Source organism: Schistocerca cancellata, chromosome 4, assembly GCF_023864275.1.
Source record: "Schistocerca cancellata isolate TAMUIC-IGC-003103 chromosome 4, iqSchCanc2.1, whole genome shotgun sequence".
Lineage (NCBI taxonomy): Eukaryota > Metazoa > Arthropoda > Insecta > Orthoptera > Acrididae > Schistocerca > Schistocerca cancellata.
The window spans coordinates 827,685,868-827,704,646 of record NC_064629.1 but is presented as its reverse complement, the minus strand read 5'-3'; the positions used below and the strand labels follow the sequence as shown (position 1 = coordinate 827,704,646).

At 42.5% G+C, this 18,779-nt stretch overlaps 1 protein-coding gene across 2 annotated transcripts in view; it reads left to right on the top strand.

The window, feature by feature from the left end:
• LOC126184877 (cyclin-dependent kinase 17-like) overlaps positions 1 to 18,779 on the top strand; it is a 205,255-nt gene that overhangs the window by 19,148 nt on the left and 167,328 nt on the right. The gene's annotated exons all lie outside the window — the stretch shown is intronic.

Here is an 18,779-nt window from a genome sequence, read left to right as displayed (position 1 = left end):
TGCAGATCGCTCTACTCTGCTGCAGTTGTACAAAGCCCTTGTTCAATCCTGCCTTGACTATGGGAGTCTGGTTTATGGTTCGGTGGCAACCTCAGCGTTGCGTGTACTTGACCCAGTGCACCACTGTGACGTTTACCTAGTGACAGGAGCTTTAAGAACGAGTCCGGTGACCAGTGTCCTGGTGGAGGCCGGAGTCCCTCCATTGCAGATCAGACGTTCACAACTGCTCACCAGTTATGTTGCCCACATTTGTAATTCTCCTGCGCATCCAAATTACCGTCTCCTTTTTCCACCTACGGCAGTTCATCTCTCGCATCAGTGGCCCAGGTCAGGGCTAAGAATTGCGGTTCACGTGCGATCCCTTCTGTCTGAACCTGAGTCCTTCCCTTTACCACATCCCATCTAGGTCCATCTGCATACACCTCTATGGTGTACATCTAGACTGCAGATTCGTCTAGACATTTTGTGTGACCCTAAGAACTCAGTTACTCCTGCCGCTCTCCACTGTCACTTCCTCTCGGTTCTTGATGTGTTCTGGGCCTCTGAAGTGGTTTATGCCAATGGCTCAATGGATGATGGCCATGTTGGCTTCGCCTATGTCCACAGAGGCCATTTTGAGCAGCATTCCTTGCCTGATGGCTGCAGTGTATTCACTGCAGAGCTGTTGGCCATCTCTCGTGCACTTCAGTATATCCTTTCTTGCCCCGGAGAATTGTTTCTTCTGTGTACTGACTCTTTCAGCAGCCTACAAGCTATTGACCAGTGCTACCCTCGCCATCCTTTGGTAATGTCCATCCAGGAGTCCATCTGTGCCTTGGACTGGTCCTGCTGTTCAGACTTGCCAACAGGCTGGCCAAACAGGCTACGCAGAAACCGCTTTTGGAGATGGACATCTCTGAACCTGACCTGCGTTCTGACTTATGTTGTAGGGTTTTTCGGCTTTGAGAGACGGAATGGCGTAACAGTACACACTACAAACTGCTTGTCATTAAGGAGACTATGAATGTGTGGAAGTCTTCCATGCGGACCTCTTGCAGGGATTCAGTTGTCCTCTGCCGGCTCCGCATTGGCCGCACTTGGGCGACCCAGGTTTACCTCCTGCGCCGTGAAGACTTTCTTGAGTGTCGGTGCGGCGCCCAGTTGACAGTGTCCCATATTCTGGTGCACTGTCCCACTTTGACTGCCTAGCTATGAAATCTTGGGTTACCAGACTTGTTCCCACTAATTTTATCTGACAATGCCTCATTGGGTGATTTAGTTTTACGTTTTATTCGTGAGGGTGGGTTTTATCATGTGATCTAAGTTTTAGTGCATGTCCTTTGTCCCTCTGTGTCCTCCACCCTAGTGCGTTTAAGGTGGAGGTTTTAATGTGTTGCAGAGTAGCTGGCTTCTCCTTTTTTTTTTTTTTTTTTTTTTTTTTTTTTCAACCAGCCGTGGTAATTGTTGTTTTAATTTCTTCATCCCGTTTCTTGGGTTTCTGTTGTTTTTGGGTCCCTTTTTGTCCGTTTACATGTTTGGTGCCCGTAATTGTTCTTGTGATTTTTCCTTTCATTCCGTTTTGAGTTGTCAGTCTCGTTTATTTTATTCTCACACTTGTGGCATTGTTTTATTCTGAACAAGGGACTGATGACCTCGTAGTTTGGTCCCTTTCCCTGTCTTTTAATCCAACCAATCAATCACGGGCAAGTGCTCTACCATATGAGCTACCCAAGCACGACTCACGCCCAGTCCTCACAGCTTTACTTCTGCCGGTACCTCGTCTCCTACGTTCCAAACTTCACAGAAGCTCTCCTGCGAAACTTGCAGAACTAGCACTCCTGGAAGAAAGGGTATTGTGGAGACATGGCTTTGCCACAGTCTGGGGGATGTTTCCAGAATGAAATTTTCACTCTGCAGCAGAGTGTGCGCTGATATGAAACTTCCTGGCAGATTAAAACTGTGTGTAGGACTGAGACTCAAACTTGGGACCTTTGTCTTTCGTGGGCAAGCTCTCTACCATTTGGTGAGTGAACATGTAAATGTCATTCTCAGTAGAGTAATTCTTCTGAAATCCAAATCGTGATTTGCTGAAGATATTATTATTGTTACGGTGAGATACTATGCAAGAATAAATTACACCCCCCCCCCCCCCCCCCCAAAATATTTTAAAAAATATCAGCAGTGGAACAGATTGGTAATTACTGACATATCTCATATCACCTTTCTTAAATAGGGGCTTGACAACTGCATATTTCAGTCTCTCTGGAAAAATGCCTTGAGTTAGTGATGTAATGCATATTTGAAATAAGATAGGTCTTATTATAGGGGAACAAATATTTATCATTCTGTTGGAAACCCCCATCAAAACCAAATCAGTTTTTATTTTTTAGAGAATATATTATTTCCTTACTTTCAGAAGGAGAAGTTGATAATACATTCATACAATTGAATGTTGTTGGTTTTACTTTTCAAACTACTACTTAAAGCAAAGGCAGTGCTAAGTCGTGATGATGGCACTCGAGTTAGATTTTACATAGAACATGGCACAGAATTCTCCCTATCCTAGCTCATATTTGTTGAGAATCTCTTGTGTGGTGAATAGTCTCATGTGGCTGGCAAAGAGTGCAAGTCACTCCTGTTTGCCAAAGGGATGAAGAGACCAATATCTCTGTTGTCACGCTGTTGCAGCTCAGTAAAGCGTATTTTAAGCTCAAACATTGCTGGAGGAAATGATGAATTCACGGACATGGATTCAGGAAAAACATTGAATCTCTCTCTCTCTCTCTCTCTCTCTCTCTCTCTCTCTCTCTCTCTCTCTCTCTCTCTCTGTGTGTGTGTGTGTGTGTGTGTGTGTGTGTGTGTGTGTGTGTGTGTGTGTGTGTGTGTAAAAGTAAGCAAGTAAGATATAATTCATTACATTGTACCTGACAGCAACACATAAATACAAAAGAAGGTGGTAGGGCTTGTATAGGAGCATACTGGCTATCAGTTTCTCCATTTATAATTGGAACAGGAAAAGCAACAATATAGTACCTTCCGTCATGTAGTGTACAGTGGGTTGCAGGGTGTTGTCTTCTGTAGTCCGGGGCCACAAGAAAACTATTTTCATTACAAAAGGAAACAAATGTGATACATACTGAGCCAGGCTCCATAGCTGCATTTGAAAATGGCATGTAAGGTTGAAATTGGCCAATAGTGCAAGCTTTAATAAAGTGAACACTTGTCAACAATTACCAAGGTGGAAACCTAAATCTTCTAAGAAATACATGGTACACCTCATGAAGAAAATGATCAAAAAATATTGTAATTTATTTGAAACATTATTCGATTGAGGGAATGTAAATTTGTAGGTCATATGTTATTGAATATGTACTACAGCTACATCTACATATGTGCTATGGTACTTGGTGGGGGGTACCTTGTACCAACACTAGTCATTTCGTTCCCTGTTCAACTCACTAATAGAGCAAGGGAACCATACAAGCCGTAATTTGTCTCACCATATCTTCATGGACCTTGTGCGAAATGTGCATTCGCAGCAGTGGAATCGTTCTGCAGTCAGCTTCAAATGCTGGTTCTCTAAATTTTCTCGGTAGTGTTCTTTGAATAGAATGTTGCCTTCCCTCTGGCGATTCTGATTTGAATTCCTGAAGCATCTCTGTAATACCTGTGTGTTGTTCGAACCTATCGGCAACAAATCTAGCAGCCTGCCTCTAAACTGCTTAAATAACTTTTGCATTCCACTCAGTGGTGATCACAAACACTCAAGTAGTACTCGAGAATGGGTCGTACCAGTACCCTGTACACAGTCTCATTTACAGCTGAACCACATTTTCTTAAAATTCATCCAAAAAACTGAAGTCAACCATTTGCCATCCCCACTACAATCCCCGTGTGCTCATTCCATTTCATATCACTTTGAAATGTTACGCCCAGATATTTAATAGACATGAGAGTGTCAAGCAGCACACTACTAATACTTTATTCAAACATTATGGGTTTGTTTTTCCTACTTGTCAAAACTGACGTACATTTTTTGACATTTAGAGAAAGCTGCCATTCGTTACACCAACTAGTAATGTTATCTAAGCCATCTTATATCATCCTACAGTAACACAATGATGACACTTTCCCTTTCACCACAGCATCATCAGCAAACAGCTGCAAATTTCTGCTCACTCTGCCTGTATGGTCATTTATGTATATTGGAAAATAATAGCAATCATAACACACTTCCCTGGCGCACTCCTGATGATACCCTTCTCTCAGGACAACATACTGGGTTTTATTACATAAGAGGTATCTGAGCCACTCTCATAACTGGGAACCTATTCTGTATGCTTGTACCTTCATTAACAGCCTGCATGGGGGCACCCTGTCAAATGCTTTTTGGAAATTCATAATATGGAATCTGCCTATTGCCCTTCATCCGTAGTTCACAGAATGTCCTCTGAGAAAAGGACAAAAAGAGTTTCGCATTAGCTTGATTTGTGAATATAAGCTTTTCCATCTCAAGGAAATTTATTATATTTCAACTGAGAATATGTTCAAGAATTCTGCAGTAAACTGGTGTTAAGGATATTGGTCTGTAATGTTACAGGTCTGTTCTTTTACCTTCTTGTATACGGCAGTCACCTGCATTTTCTTGCAATTGCTTGGGACTTTGCGCTGGGCAAGATATTTGCATTAAATGCAAGCTAAGTAGGGGGCTAATGCCCCAGAGTACTCTTTGTAAAACCAAACTGGGACTCCATCGGGACCCGGATACTTACTTGTTTTCAACACACTGTTGTTTTTCTATGCTGGTGATGTCTATTACTGTCCCCTCTGTATGGCAGTCTGTGTGATGTTCAAATGATAGTATGCTTGTAAGAGTCTTGTGTGTGAACAATTTCGTAATTGCGAAATTTATAACTTCAGCTTTCCCTTTGCTACCATCTAGTGCTACACCATACTGGACAACAAGTCACTCATAGTAGCCTTCAGCCCATTTAGCAATTTTACTTAGGACCAGAATTTTCTTGGGTTATCAGCAAGATCTTTTGCTAAGGTATTACAGTGATCTGATAGTTGAACGCTTTGCTCATCGATCCTTTTACAAACGCATTAATCTCTACTAACTTCTGCCTGTCATCATTTGCACTTTCTCTTTTGAACTGAAAGTGCAGCAGTCTTCGGTTTCTCAGCATTTTCCAAATGATGATGTTAAACTGCAGTGGAGCTTTTCCATTCTTAATCCACTTACTCGAGACACACTAAACTTCACCCATAAATCCTCTATGTCAATCATACTGCAAGTAAATGATGTGAATTCGTTGTCTAAGTGGGATGCTAACAACTGATTATTGGCCCTTTCCGATAAGAACACTGTCCAAGGCTTCTTGACTGATTTATTAACTTTAGTAACCATGATCCTAGATGTGAATTGTCAGTGGCGGAGTTTAATATGAATCAGTTATGAAGCAATAATCTACCAGTTGGTCTCTCTCTTGAATTGTTATTTGTCATGAGTGTTTGCCTTGTTTGCCGACTAGATAGGTGAGAGTGAATTGCTGAGCATGGGCCTCCGAGGTAAAGTGACGAACTGCAAAGAGAACTCGAGGACGCGCTGATTGTATAGGCAGTGCAGAAGGTGCCACTGTCCATCACAAGGTGTCAGCTTTGAGATCGTCTCTGGTAATGCCAACATTCTCTATTGAAATTAACCAATCATCACACTTCCGGTGCAACACTGACATCTAAATTTTATCCAGTTTAACACTTTCCTCTTTCCTGTTAAAATTATTATGGTGTTAACCAATCTCGATAGCCTCTCTATTCGTGTGCGCATAATAATGCGAGGCTTTAGATATGACACTCATCTCGCTGAATTTTATTTCATGATTACCTTTCCGGTATACATGTTCTGCTATGTCCGATTTATCTGTGTGACCCAGGCTGCAATTCCTCTTATGTTCAACAAGATGGGTGTTAACACTTTTCTTTGTGGTACCGATTTAAACGTGTCCACAACTACAAGGAATTTTGTATACCCCAGTGTAGCCAAAGGATGTCTTGCATCTTTTGATGATCTTAAATATTTTTTTATTTTCCTAGTGGGTCTGAAAACAGTATGCACCCCGTACTTGCTTAACATTTCCCAATGCGATCTTATGAACGAAAGAAAAACCTTGCTGTTGGGCAGCTGTTGTTCATCGTTGCTCCTGATTCTCTGCCTACAGCGAAGTGCTCGATCTATCTCCTTGCTAGAATTGCCATTCTTCACGAAGTCGACCGTAGATGTTCAGTCTCATCTTTTAAATAAATAGGTTCACAAATGTTGTACCAAGGTTTTTATTACACCTCTTGTTTGTCGAGGGTGGTGGTTTGAATCTTTATGCAGATAATGATCAGTATGTGTGGCCTTTCTACACTCCTGGAAATTGAAATAAGAACACCGTGAATTCATCGTCCCAGGAAGGGGAAACTTTATTGACACATTCCTGGGGTCAGATACATCACATGATCACACTGACAGAACCACAGGCACATAGACACAGGCAACAGAGCATGCACAATGTCGGCACTAGTACAGTGTATATCCACCTTTCGCAGCAATGCAGGCTGCTATTCTCCCATGGAGACGATCGTAGAGATGCTGGATGTAGTCCTGTGGAACGGCTTGCCATGCCATTTCCACCTGGCGCCTCAGTTGGACCAGCGTTCGTGCTGGACGTGCAGACCGCGTGAGACGACGCTTCATCCAGTCCCAAACATGCTCAATGGGGGACAGATCCGGAGATCTTGCTGGCCAGGGTAGTTGACTTACACCTTCTAGAGCACGTTGGGTGGTACGCGATACATGCGGACGTGCATTGTCCTGTTGGAACAGCAAGTTCCCTTGCCGGTCTAGGAATGGTAGAACGATGGGTTCGATGACGGTTTGGATGTACCGTGCACTATTCAGTGTCCCCTCGACGATCACCAGTGGTGTACGGCCAGTGTAGGAGATCGCTCCCCACACCATGATGCCGGGTGTTGGCCCTGTGTGCCTCGGTCGTATGCAGTCCTGATTGTGGCGCTCACCTGCACGGCGCCAAACACGCATACAACCATCATTGGCACCAAGGCAGAAGCGACTCTCATCGCTGAAGACGACACGTCTCCATTCGTCCCTCCATTCACGCCTGTCGCGACACCACTGGAGGCGGGCTGCACGATGTTGGGGCGTGAGCGGAAGACGGCCTAACGGTGTGCGGGACCGTAGCCCAGCTTCATGGAGACGGTTGCGAATGGTCCTCGCCGATACCCCAGGAGCAACAGTGTCCCTAATTTGCTGGGAAGTGGCGGTGCAGTCCCCTACGGCACTGCGTAGGATCCTACGGTCTTGGCGTGCATCCGTGCGTCGCTGCGGTCCGGTCCCAGGTCGACGGGCACGTGCACCTTCCGCCGACCACTGGCGACAACATCGATGTACTGTGGAGACCTCACGCCCCACGTGTTGAGCAATTCGGCGGTACGTCCACCAGGCCTCCCGCATGCCCACTATACGCCCTTGCTCAAAGTCCGTCAACTGCACATACGGTTCACGTCCACGCTGTCGCGGCATGCTACCAGTGTTAAAGACTGCGATGGAGCTCCGTATGCCACGGCAAACTGGCTGACACTGACGGCGGCGGTGCACAAATGCTGCGCAGCTAGCGCCATTCGACGGCCAACACCGCGGTTCCTGGTGTGTCCGCTGTGCCGTGCGTGTGATCATTGCTTGTACAGCCCTCTCGCAGTGTCCGGAGCAAGTATGGTGGGTCTGACACACCGGTGTCAATGTGTTCTTTTTTCCATTTCCAGGAGTGTATACACCTTATGGCCCAATGTTCCGTCCCATGTTTAATCACGGACACATCCAGAAAGTTCATGCCTGCAGTGACTCTCTCATCCCTCCAGTCGCAGTTAGCTGAGCTGACTACAGAAATTGCTGCACTCCAAATGACACACTCATCAATGGCTGTGTGCCAATCGTCCTGCTATACTGAATAGCTGCTGGTACCATAAGAAGTTTGTCAACAATGTCTGAAAATATAGTCTTCTGAGTTTAAACAGTTCCACTGGCCACAAAACTCCCCAGACATGAATATTATCGACCGTGTATCAGATGCCTTACAATGTGCTGCTCAGAAGAGATCTCCACCCTCTTTTACTCTCACAGATTGATGGACAGCCCTGCAAGATGTTAATTTTCTCCAGCACTACTTCAGACATTAGTTGAGTCCATGTCATGTCGTGTTGTGGCACTTCTCTGTCTCCATAGTAAATTGGATTTTTGGGCTGTTTAGATGTGTCAGGAAGGCATTCAACTCTTCTGCTCCATGTGTCCATACTTTGAAAGTGTCATTGACATAGTGATACCACCTGGCTGGTCTCTTACTGGCAGTCTGCCACGCCTGTTGCTCAAAAATCTCCTTAAACAAGTTAGCCACAGCAGGACTAAGAGAACTGCCCGTAGCCACCCGTGAATCTGTTTATAAAAGTCACTATTGTGTTTGTTGTTGGTTGGCAGGAGAGCCAACACCGTGTTACTAGAGGAATCCGAAAGGCACGCGTTTTAGCTCACGCAGGCTGGCGCGAGGTCTGGAATAGGACCAGGAAATTAGAATTTAGAAAAAACGGACGTAGCTGGTGGAATACTTAACTTTAATCCATTTATGGCGAACGTTGCTCTTGACGGCACATAATTACAGTATCAATAATAACTGGTAATGGCACCTTGCTAGGTCGTAGCAAATGACATAGCTGAAGGCTATGCTAACTATCGTCTCGGCAAATGAGAGCGTATTTTGTCAGTGAACCATTGCTAGCAAAGTCGGTTGTACAACTGGGGCGAGTGCTAGGAAGTCTCTCTAGAACTGCCGTGTGGCGGCGCTCGGTCTGCAATCACTGATAGTGGCGACACGCGGGTCCGACGTATACTAACAGTCCGCAGCCGATTTAAAGGCTGCCACCTAGCAAGTGTGGTGTCTGGCGGTGACACCACAGTATTGAAAGTAGGTTGTGGTGAGACAGTGTCGGAATAATGCCACAATGTCAGTAGGAAAAATATCTTCTATGCATGAGATAGCTTTGTTTACCAGAATCACGGTAAATAACGACACATTATCAAAACTCACGAGGATATCATCTGGGCCCACACTCATTTCCTTTAACTTGTTAATGAAATGAGCTGAATTTTTAATATGACTGTCAGTCCTACCAACATAAGGTTGCAGCAATGAGGCAATGTGTCTAGCTAACTTGGTGGGGCCACCTACAGTGCTGAAAATTGACCTCCAAGGAACCTCAGGTTCATGCACTTTGGGTAATCCATAGTGTCTAGGTGGGTACGCTTCTCTTTTACAAAGCAGCTTCTTATCTTCGGAGGAGAATGAAGATACTTTTACCAGTTGATTTTTAAAAATCTTCATATTCGGATCCTTCTGAAGTTTTTTGTAATTGGAGTAATGTTGAAGCACTCCCAAGTTTTAGGAAGGAAGGTGGGAGCACATGTCAAGAAACTGTAGATAATAATTTTTCCTATGAAACGATGTTGTATTCTTTTATAATTAGCACCATTAATTATTGTAGTATACTGGGCAACTTGTAGAACTTTTTTGCAATTTCTAGTAATAAACAAAAGGTAAAATTTTATATTTCAATTGAAGCATCTTTTTGTTGAAATTTAACCATGTAGTGGGACACATTTCAATAGGGGATATGTTGTACTTTTCAGCACCTAAATGAGATCAGTTCTTTTTATTTTTAAGTCAACTAAAGATATATTTTTTGACCGTATCACACACACACACACACACACACACACACACACACACACACACACACTTCCAGGACTAAATTGGTGATCCCTTGATGTCTCAGGATATGTCCTATGAACCAATCCCTTCTTCTAGCCAGGTTGTGCCATAAATATCTTTTCTCCCCAATTATACTCGGTACCACGTCATTAGTTACGTGATCTACCCATCTAATCTTCAGCATTTTTGTGGAGCACCACATTTCAAAAGCTTCTATTCTCTTCTTGTCTAAACTGTTTCTCGTCCAAGTTTCACTTCCGTGCAAGGCTACACTCCATACAAATACTTTTAGATAAGACTTCCTGACACTTAAATCTATACTTAATGGTTACAATTTTCTCTTCTTCAGACACATTTTTCTTGCCATTGCCAGTCTACATTTTATATCCTCTCTACTTTGGCCATCATTAGTTATTTTGCAGCCCAAATAACAAAACTCATCTACTGCTTTAAGTGTCTCTTGTCCTAATCTGATTCCCTCAGTATCACCTGATTTAATTTGACTGCATTCTATTATCCTTGTTTTGCTTTGTTGGTGTTCATCTTATATCCTCCTTTCAAGACACTGTCCATTCAGTTCAACTGCTCTTCCAAATCCTTTGCTGTCTCTGAGGGAACTACAATGTCATCAGTAAACCTCAAAGTTTTTATTTCTTCTCCGTGAACTTCAATTCGTACTCCATTTTTCTTCTTCTTCTTCTTTTTTTTTGTTTCCCTTAATGCATGTTCAGTGTAAAGAATGAATAATGTTGGGGATAGGCTACAATCCTGTCTCGCTTCCTGCTCTACCACTGCTTCCCTTTCATTCCCCTGGACTCTTATAACTGCCATCTGGTTTCTGTACAAGTTGTAAATAGCCTTTCGCTCCCTGTCAGAGAGGGTATTCCAGTCAATATTGTCAAAAATGTTCTTTAAGTTAACAAATGCTATAAATCTAGCTTTGTCTTTCCTTACCCTATCTTCTGTGAGAAGTCATAGGGTCAATATTGCCTCGCATGTTCATATATTTCTCTGGAATCCAAACTGATCTTCCCCGAGTCTGGCTTCTACCAGTTTTTCCATTCTTCTGTAAAGAATTTGTGTTGGAGCGACTTATTAAACTAATAGTTCAGTAATATTCACACTTTTCAGTACCTACTTCCTTTGGGATTGGAATTATTAAATTCTTTTTGAAATCTGATGGTATTTCACCTGTTTCATACCTCTAGCTCACGAGATGGAAGAGTTTTGTCATGGCTGGCTCTCCACAGGCTATCAGTGGTTCTGACAGAGTGTAGTTTACTCCTGGGGCCTTGTTTCGACTTAGATTTTTCAGTACCCTCTCAAATTATTTTCATGGTGTCAAGTCTCCCATCTCATCTCCATTTATGTTGGATGAGGTCTGTTCAAGAAATTCCATAACATTTGTGATTTTGCGCCAATGAGTGTTGGAGCGAAATGCAGTTGGCATCCCTGCACACACCTGTGTGCAATGTGTAACTACTGGAAGTTTCATTGTTTTATGTCTGTTAGTTATTGTTCAGAGCTGTATTGAGTGGAACGTTGTGTCACACAGTTTGCGAATTTCGAGATGGCAGAGTTAGAGGAGCAACGTGTCTACATTAAATTTTGCAGGAAACAAGAAAATCTGTAGACGTACACCAGATGCTGCAGGAAGCCTATGGTGATGAGTGCTTAAGCCATACTCGGTGTTACAAGTGGTTCACGCGATTTACGAATGGCCAGACAGAAGTTAAAATGACCCTTGCTCAGGACGCCTTTCGACGTCTACTGATGATGCTCATGGCAGTAACGCCAACAAAATTGTCCATGCCAATTGAAGACGGACTGTCTGAGAGTTTGCAGAAGAATGTAACATTTCAGTTGGATCATGTCGTGAAATACTGACACAGCATCTTGGAGTGCACCGTGTTGCCACCAAGTTCGTCCATGGCTCATGAGTCAAGACCAGAAAAACTTTTCCGTCGCAATCTGTGAAGATCTTTTGGATTGCACAAATGAAAACGAGATGTTCCTTAAGAGAATAATAACTGGTGATGAGACATGGGTCTATGATTATGATGTTGAGATCAAGGCTCAATCTTCAAAATGAGTTGGGAAAGATTCTCCAAGACAAAAAATACTTGTCAGGCCAGATCAAATGCAAAGCCATGCTGAGAGTTTTCTATGACTTTGAATGATTAGTTCTTCATGAATGTGTGCCACAGGGACAAACTGTTAATCAGTGGTACTATTGGAACGTATTGCAATGCCTGCAAGAAAATGTGAGAAGGAAATGACCTGAATTTGATGAGACAATGTATGGCTCTTGCATCATGATAACGTACCCCCACATTCATCCATTTTGGTGTGTGGCTATTGCACGAAAAGTGCAGTCACTTTGCTACCTCATCCTCTGTACTCTCCAGACCTGGCCCCTGCACACTTTTTTTAACTTCCGAAGTTGAAAACCCCATTGAAAGGATGAAGATTTGCAACAATAGATGAGATGAAAGAAGATGCACAGATGTCATTTCACACGATCCAGCAAGAGGTGTAACAAGACTGCTTTCGGAAGTGGAAACGATGTTGGGAGCAGTGTATGAATTGGGAACATAGTATTTTGAAGGGGACCATGCTCAATGAGCAAAAGGTAAACATAGAAAAATTTTGTGATTTTTTTTTTTAAACAGACCTCGTATTCTATTTCTATAATACTGCCCTCAAGTACGTCTCTCTTGTATAGACTCTGTATGTACTCCTTCCACCTTTCACCTTTTAGCTTTCCCCTCAGTGGAGGACTGGTTTTCCATCTGAGCTCTTGATATTCACACAGGTGGTTCTCTTTCCTCCATAGGCTTCTTCAACTTCCCGTAGATGGTATCGATCTTTCCCCTAGTGATCTATGCTTCTAAATCCTTACATTTGTCCCTGCTTAGCCATTTTGCACTGTTTGTCAATCTCGTGTTTTAGACATTTGTATTCCCTTTTTCCTGCTACCTTTACTGAATTTTTATAAATTTCTCCTTTTGTCATTTAAGTTCAACATCTTTTGTGTTACCCAAGGATCTCTACTAGTCCTCATCTTTTTCCTTATTTGATCATCTGCTACCTTCACTGTTTCATCTCACAAAGCTACCCATTCTTCCTCCCTTGCTCTTGTTAATTCTTCCCTAATACCCCCTCTGAAACTATCAACAACCTCTGGTTCTTTCATTTTATCCAGGCCCCACTCCTTAATTTCCTACCTTTTTGCAGTTTCTTCAGTTTTAATGTACAGTTCATAACCAATAAATTGTGGTCAGAGTACACATTTGCCCCTGGAAATATCTTACAGTTTAAAATCTGATTCTGCAATCCTTGACTTTTCGCTATGTAATCAATCTGAAACCTTCCGGTGTCTCCAGGTCACTTCCATACACACAGACTTCTTTCATGGTTCTTAAACCAAGTGTTAGTGATGATTAAATTATGCTCTGTGCAAAATACCACTTGGCTTCATTCATGCCTTCCCCTCAGCCCATATTCACCTTCTATTTTTGCTTCTCTTCATTTTCTTACTATCAAATTCCAGTTCCCCATGACTATAAATTTTTTATCTCCCTTAACTATCTAAATAATTTGTTTCTCATTGTACATTTCCTCATTCTCTTCGTCTGCAAAGCTACTTCGTATATAAACTGTACTACCATGTTAAGTGTGCGCTTCATGTCTATCTTGGGTACAATAGTGCATCCACTATGCTTTTCATAGTAGCTTATTCACATTTCTATTTTCTTATTCATGATTGAACCTAAACCTGCATTACCCCTATTTGATTTTGTATTTACGACCCTGTATTCACCTAACCAGAGGTCCTGTTCCTCTTTGTGTCGAACTACACTAATTCCCACTCTACCTAATGTTAACCTATCCATTTTCCTTTTTAAATTTTATAACTTACCAGCCCGATTAAGGGATCTGACATTCCACACTTCAATCCATAGAACGTCAGCTTTCTTTCTCCTGATAACGACATCCCCCTAAGTTGCGATCAACAGGGGGGACTATTTTACCTCTTGAACGTTTTACGCAAGAGGATGCTGTCATCATTTAACCATACAATAGAGCTGCATGCCCTCAGGAAAAATTATGGCTGAAGTTTCCCCCTTGCTTTCAGACATTTGCAGTTACCAACACAGCCAGGCTGTTTTGGTTGACGTTGCAAGGCCAGATCAATCAATATACAGACTGTTACCCCAGCAACTACTCAAAAAGGCTGCTGCACCTCTTCAGGAACCACACATTTGTTGGGGGTTTCTCAACAGATGCCTCTCCATAGTGGTTGCACCTGTGGTACAGGTATCTGTATCACTGAGGCCCACAAACATCCCCACCAACGGCAAGGTCCATTATTCATGGAGGGTGGGGGGGTGGGTTCTATGTTTTTCACATTTTACTCCTGCCTGAGGAAAAAACTGGATTTTGAAATGTTCTGCATTTGTGCTTGCTTAAAACAGATATTTGATTTTTCTCTTGCAGGCGTAGGACTACATCTTGTGAGTTGGCACGAAAGCAGTGCTGTTCTCAGCTTTCAGCTGCGTAGCACTAATGGTTGCAAGCGAAAACAACAGCTGTGACAACGCTGAGGCGTATTCATATTTATGTTTACAAAATTGCATTACATGATTGGTTGATGTAGGCACACTACAATTGTCGGGGATCTTCTTAATGCTGACTGAACTACAGGTTCTCATGCAATAGTGCAGCTTCAAGCAACTAAGTGAAGCGTCTGGGATGTGTATTCAGTCTACTGTTGAATCATCTGAAATAATAGTACCTGCATAATTATGTGTCATTTGCTTTATTAAAAGTTGCTACTCTTGTTATGCTAGTTTGTTCAGGTTTTCATTAGGTGAACTATTGATAACGACCCCTGAAACCCTTGACCAAGTCAATTCACAATATTTATTTACATTCCAACTACTTTGTATGCTTGAACCCAGCTATTTTGCATATTTTTATGCAAGCTGTCATATCTGTTTGTAAGACATTCCTTAAATATTAATAATGTAATCACCAAGCTTATGTTCTTCATTTGCAATGAAAACTTGTTGACTTGTATACATAAAGTGATAACAGTTTGGTGATGGTGGTGTTTCATTACTGTCGCTCGGCCACTGCATTACTGTTTCTTAATCTGTCAAATAAAGCAGAATAGTACATTCTAAATAGCTCTACAGCATAAGAGACATTTAATCTTTTATTGCGTTCATGCCCATTACGATTTGTTCTTCGCTTGCTACTAATTTAAGACACATCTTTCGACTTACTTTGTACGAATTATTCCTCAAGTATATTATTCTTTAAAGAAATAATTTAGATGCACTGCGAGGGACATTTCAACAGTGTTGAAATCTACCCCCAGGTTTGGTTGAAATCTACATCTACATACATACATACATATATATACAGGGTTATTACAAATGATTGAAGCAATTTCACAGCTCTACAATAACTTTATTATTTGAGATATTTTCACAATGCTTTGCACACACATACAAAAACTCAAAAAGTTTTTTTAGGCATTCACAAATGTTCGATATGTGCCCTTTTAGTGATTCGGCAGACATCAAGCCGATAATCAAGTTCCTCCCACACTCGGCGTAGCATGTCCCCATCAATGAGTTCGAAAGCATCGTTGATGCGAGCTCGCAGTTCTGGCACGTTTCTTGGTAGAGGAGGTTTAAACACTGAATCTTTCACATAACCCCACAGAAAGAAATCGCATGGGGTTAAGTCAGGAGAGCATGGAGGCCATGACATGAATTGCTGATCATGATCTCCACCATGACTGATCCATCGGTTTTCCAATCTCCTGTTTAAGAAATGCCGAACATCAGGATGGAAGTGCGGTGGAGCACCATCCTGTTGAAAGATGAAGTTGGCGCTGTCGGTCTCCAGTTGTGGCATGAGCCAATTTTCCAGCATGTCCAGATACACGTGTCCTGTAACGTTTTTTTCGCAGAAGAAAAAGGGGCCGTAAACTTTAAACCGTGAGATTGCACAAAACACGTTAACTTTTGGTGAATTGCGAATTTGCTGCACAAATGCGTGAGGATTCTCTACCGCCCAGATTCGCACATTGTGTCTGTTCAATTCACCATTAAGAAAAAATGTTGCTTCATCACTGAAAACAAGTTTTGCACTGAACGCATCCTCTTCCATGAGCTGTTGCAACCGCGCTGAAAATTCAAAGCGTTTGACTTTGTCAACGGGTGTCAGGGCTTGTAGCAATTGTAAACGGTAAGGCTTCTGCTTTAGCCTTTTCCGTAAGATTTTCCAAACCGTCGGCTGTGGTACGTTTAGCTCCCTGCTTGCTTTATTCGTCGACTTCTGCGGGCTAAGCATGAAACTTGCCCGCACGCGTTCAACCATTCCTTGGCTCACTGCAGGCCAACCCGTTGATTTCCCCTTACAGAGGCATCCAGAAGCTTTAAACTGTGCATACCATCACCGAATGGAGTTAGCAGTTGGTGGATCTTTGTTGAACTTCGTCCTGAAGTGTCGTTGCACTGTTATGACTGACTGATGTGAGTGCATTTCAAGCACGACATACGCTTTCTCGGTTCCTGTCGCCATTTTCTCTCACTGCGCTCTCGAGCGCTCTGGCGGCAGAATCTTGAAGTGCGGCTTCAGCCAAACAAAACTTTATGAGTTTTTCTACGTATCTGTAGTGTGTCGTGACCATATGTCAATGAATGGAGCTACAGTGAATTTATGAAATCGCTTCAATCATTTGTAATAGCCCTGTACATACATACTCACTCCGCAAGCCACCGTACATTGGGTGGCGGAGGATATACTGTACCACTATTAGTAGTTTCCTTTCCTGTTTCACTGATAGATAGTTGTTGTTGTTGTGGTCTTCTGTCCTGAGACTAGTTTGACGCAGCTCTCCATGCTACTCTATCCTGTGCAAGCTGCTTCATCTCCCAGTACCTACTGCAACCTACATCCTTCTGAATCTGCGTAGTGTATTCATCTCTTGGTCTCCCTCTACGATTTTTACCCTCCACGCTGCCCTCCAATACTAAATTGGTGATCCCTTGATGCCTCAGAAAATGTCCTACCAACCGATCCCTTCTTCTGGTCAAGTTGTGCCACAAACTTCTCTTCGCCCCAATCCTATTCAATACTTCGTCATTAGTTATGTGATCTACCCATCTAAGCTTCAGCATTCTTCTGTAGCACCACATTTCGAAAGCTTCTATTCTCTTCTTGTCCAAACTAGTTATCGTCCATGTTTCACTTCCATACATGGCTACACTCCATACAAATACTTTCAGAAACGAGTTCCTGACACTTAAAACTATACACGATGTTAACAAATTTCTCTTCTTCAGAAACGCTTTCCTTGCCATTGCCAGTCTACATTTTATATCCTCTCTACTTCGACCATCGTCAGTTATTTTGCTCCCCAAATAGCAAAACTCCTTTACTACTTTAAGTGTCTCATTTCCTAATCTAATTCCCTCAGCATCACCCGACTTAATTCGACTACATTCCATTATTATCGTTTTGCTTTTGTTGATGTTCATCTTATATCCTCCTTTCAAGACACTGTCCATTCCATTCAACTGCTCTTCCAAGTCCTTTGGTGTCTCTGACAGAATTGCAATGTCATCGGCGAACCTCAAAGTTTTTATTTCTTCTCCATGGATTTTAATACCTACTCCGAAATTTTCTTTAGTTTCGTTTACTGCTTGCTCAATATACAGATTAAATAACATCGGGGAGAGGCTACAACCCTGTCTTACTCCCTTCCCAACCACTGCTTCCCTTTCATGTCCCTCGACTCTTATAACTGCCATCTGGTTTCTGTACAAACTGTAAATAGCCTTTCGCTCCCTTTATTTTACCCCTGTCACCTTTAGAATTTGCAAGAGAGTATTCCAGTCAACATTGTCAAAAGCTTTCTCTAAGTCTACAAATGCTAGAAACGTAGGTTTGCGTTTCCTTAATCTTTCTTCTAAGGTAAGTCGTAAGGTCAGTATTGCCTTACGTGTTCCAGTATTTCTACGGAATCCAAACTGATCTTCCCCGAGGTCGGCTTCTACTAGTTTTTCCATTCGTCTGTAAAGAATTCGCGTTAGTATTTTGCAGCTGTGGCTTATTAAACTGATTGTTCGGTAATTTTCACATCTTCTTTGGGATTGGAATTATTATATTCTTCTTGAAGTCTGAGGGTATTTCACCTGTTTCATACATCTTGCTCACCAGATGGTAGAGTTTAGTAAGGACTGGCTCTCCCAAGGCCGTCAGTAGTTCCAATGGAATGTTGTCTACTCCGGGGGCCTTGTTTCGACTCAGGTCTTTCAGTGCTCTGTCAAACTCTTCACGTAGTATCGTATCTCCCATTTCATCTTCATCTACATCCTCTTCCATTTCCATAATGTTGTCCTCAAGTACATCACCCTTGTATAGACCCTCTATATACTCCTTCCACCTTTCTGCTTTTCCTTCTTTGCTTAGAACTGGGTTTCCATCTGAGCGAGGGAAAAATGACTGTCAGTATGCCTCTGTATGAGCCCCAATTTCTCATATCTTATCATTGTGGTATATTGGCAGAATAGTATTACTCTGCAATCAGCTTCAAATGCCACTTCTCTAAATTTTCTCGATAGTGTTCTGTGCAAAGAATTTCACCTTTCCTCAAGTGATAACCATTTGAATTCGTGAAGCATCTCCGTAATACTTGTGTGTTGTTCAGACCTACCAGTAACAAATCTAACTGCCCGCCTCTGAATTCCTGAACATCTTCCTTTAATCCAAGCTGGTGAAGATCCCAAACACTCGAGCAGTACTCGTGAATAGGTTGCACTAGTGTTGTGTTTGTGGTCTCCTTTACAGGTGAACCACACTTTTCTAAGATTCTCCCAGTAAACCTAAGTTGACCGTGCACCTTCCCTACCACAATTCTCACTTGCTCATTCCATTTCATATCACTTTGCAGTG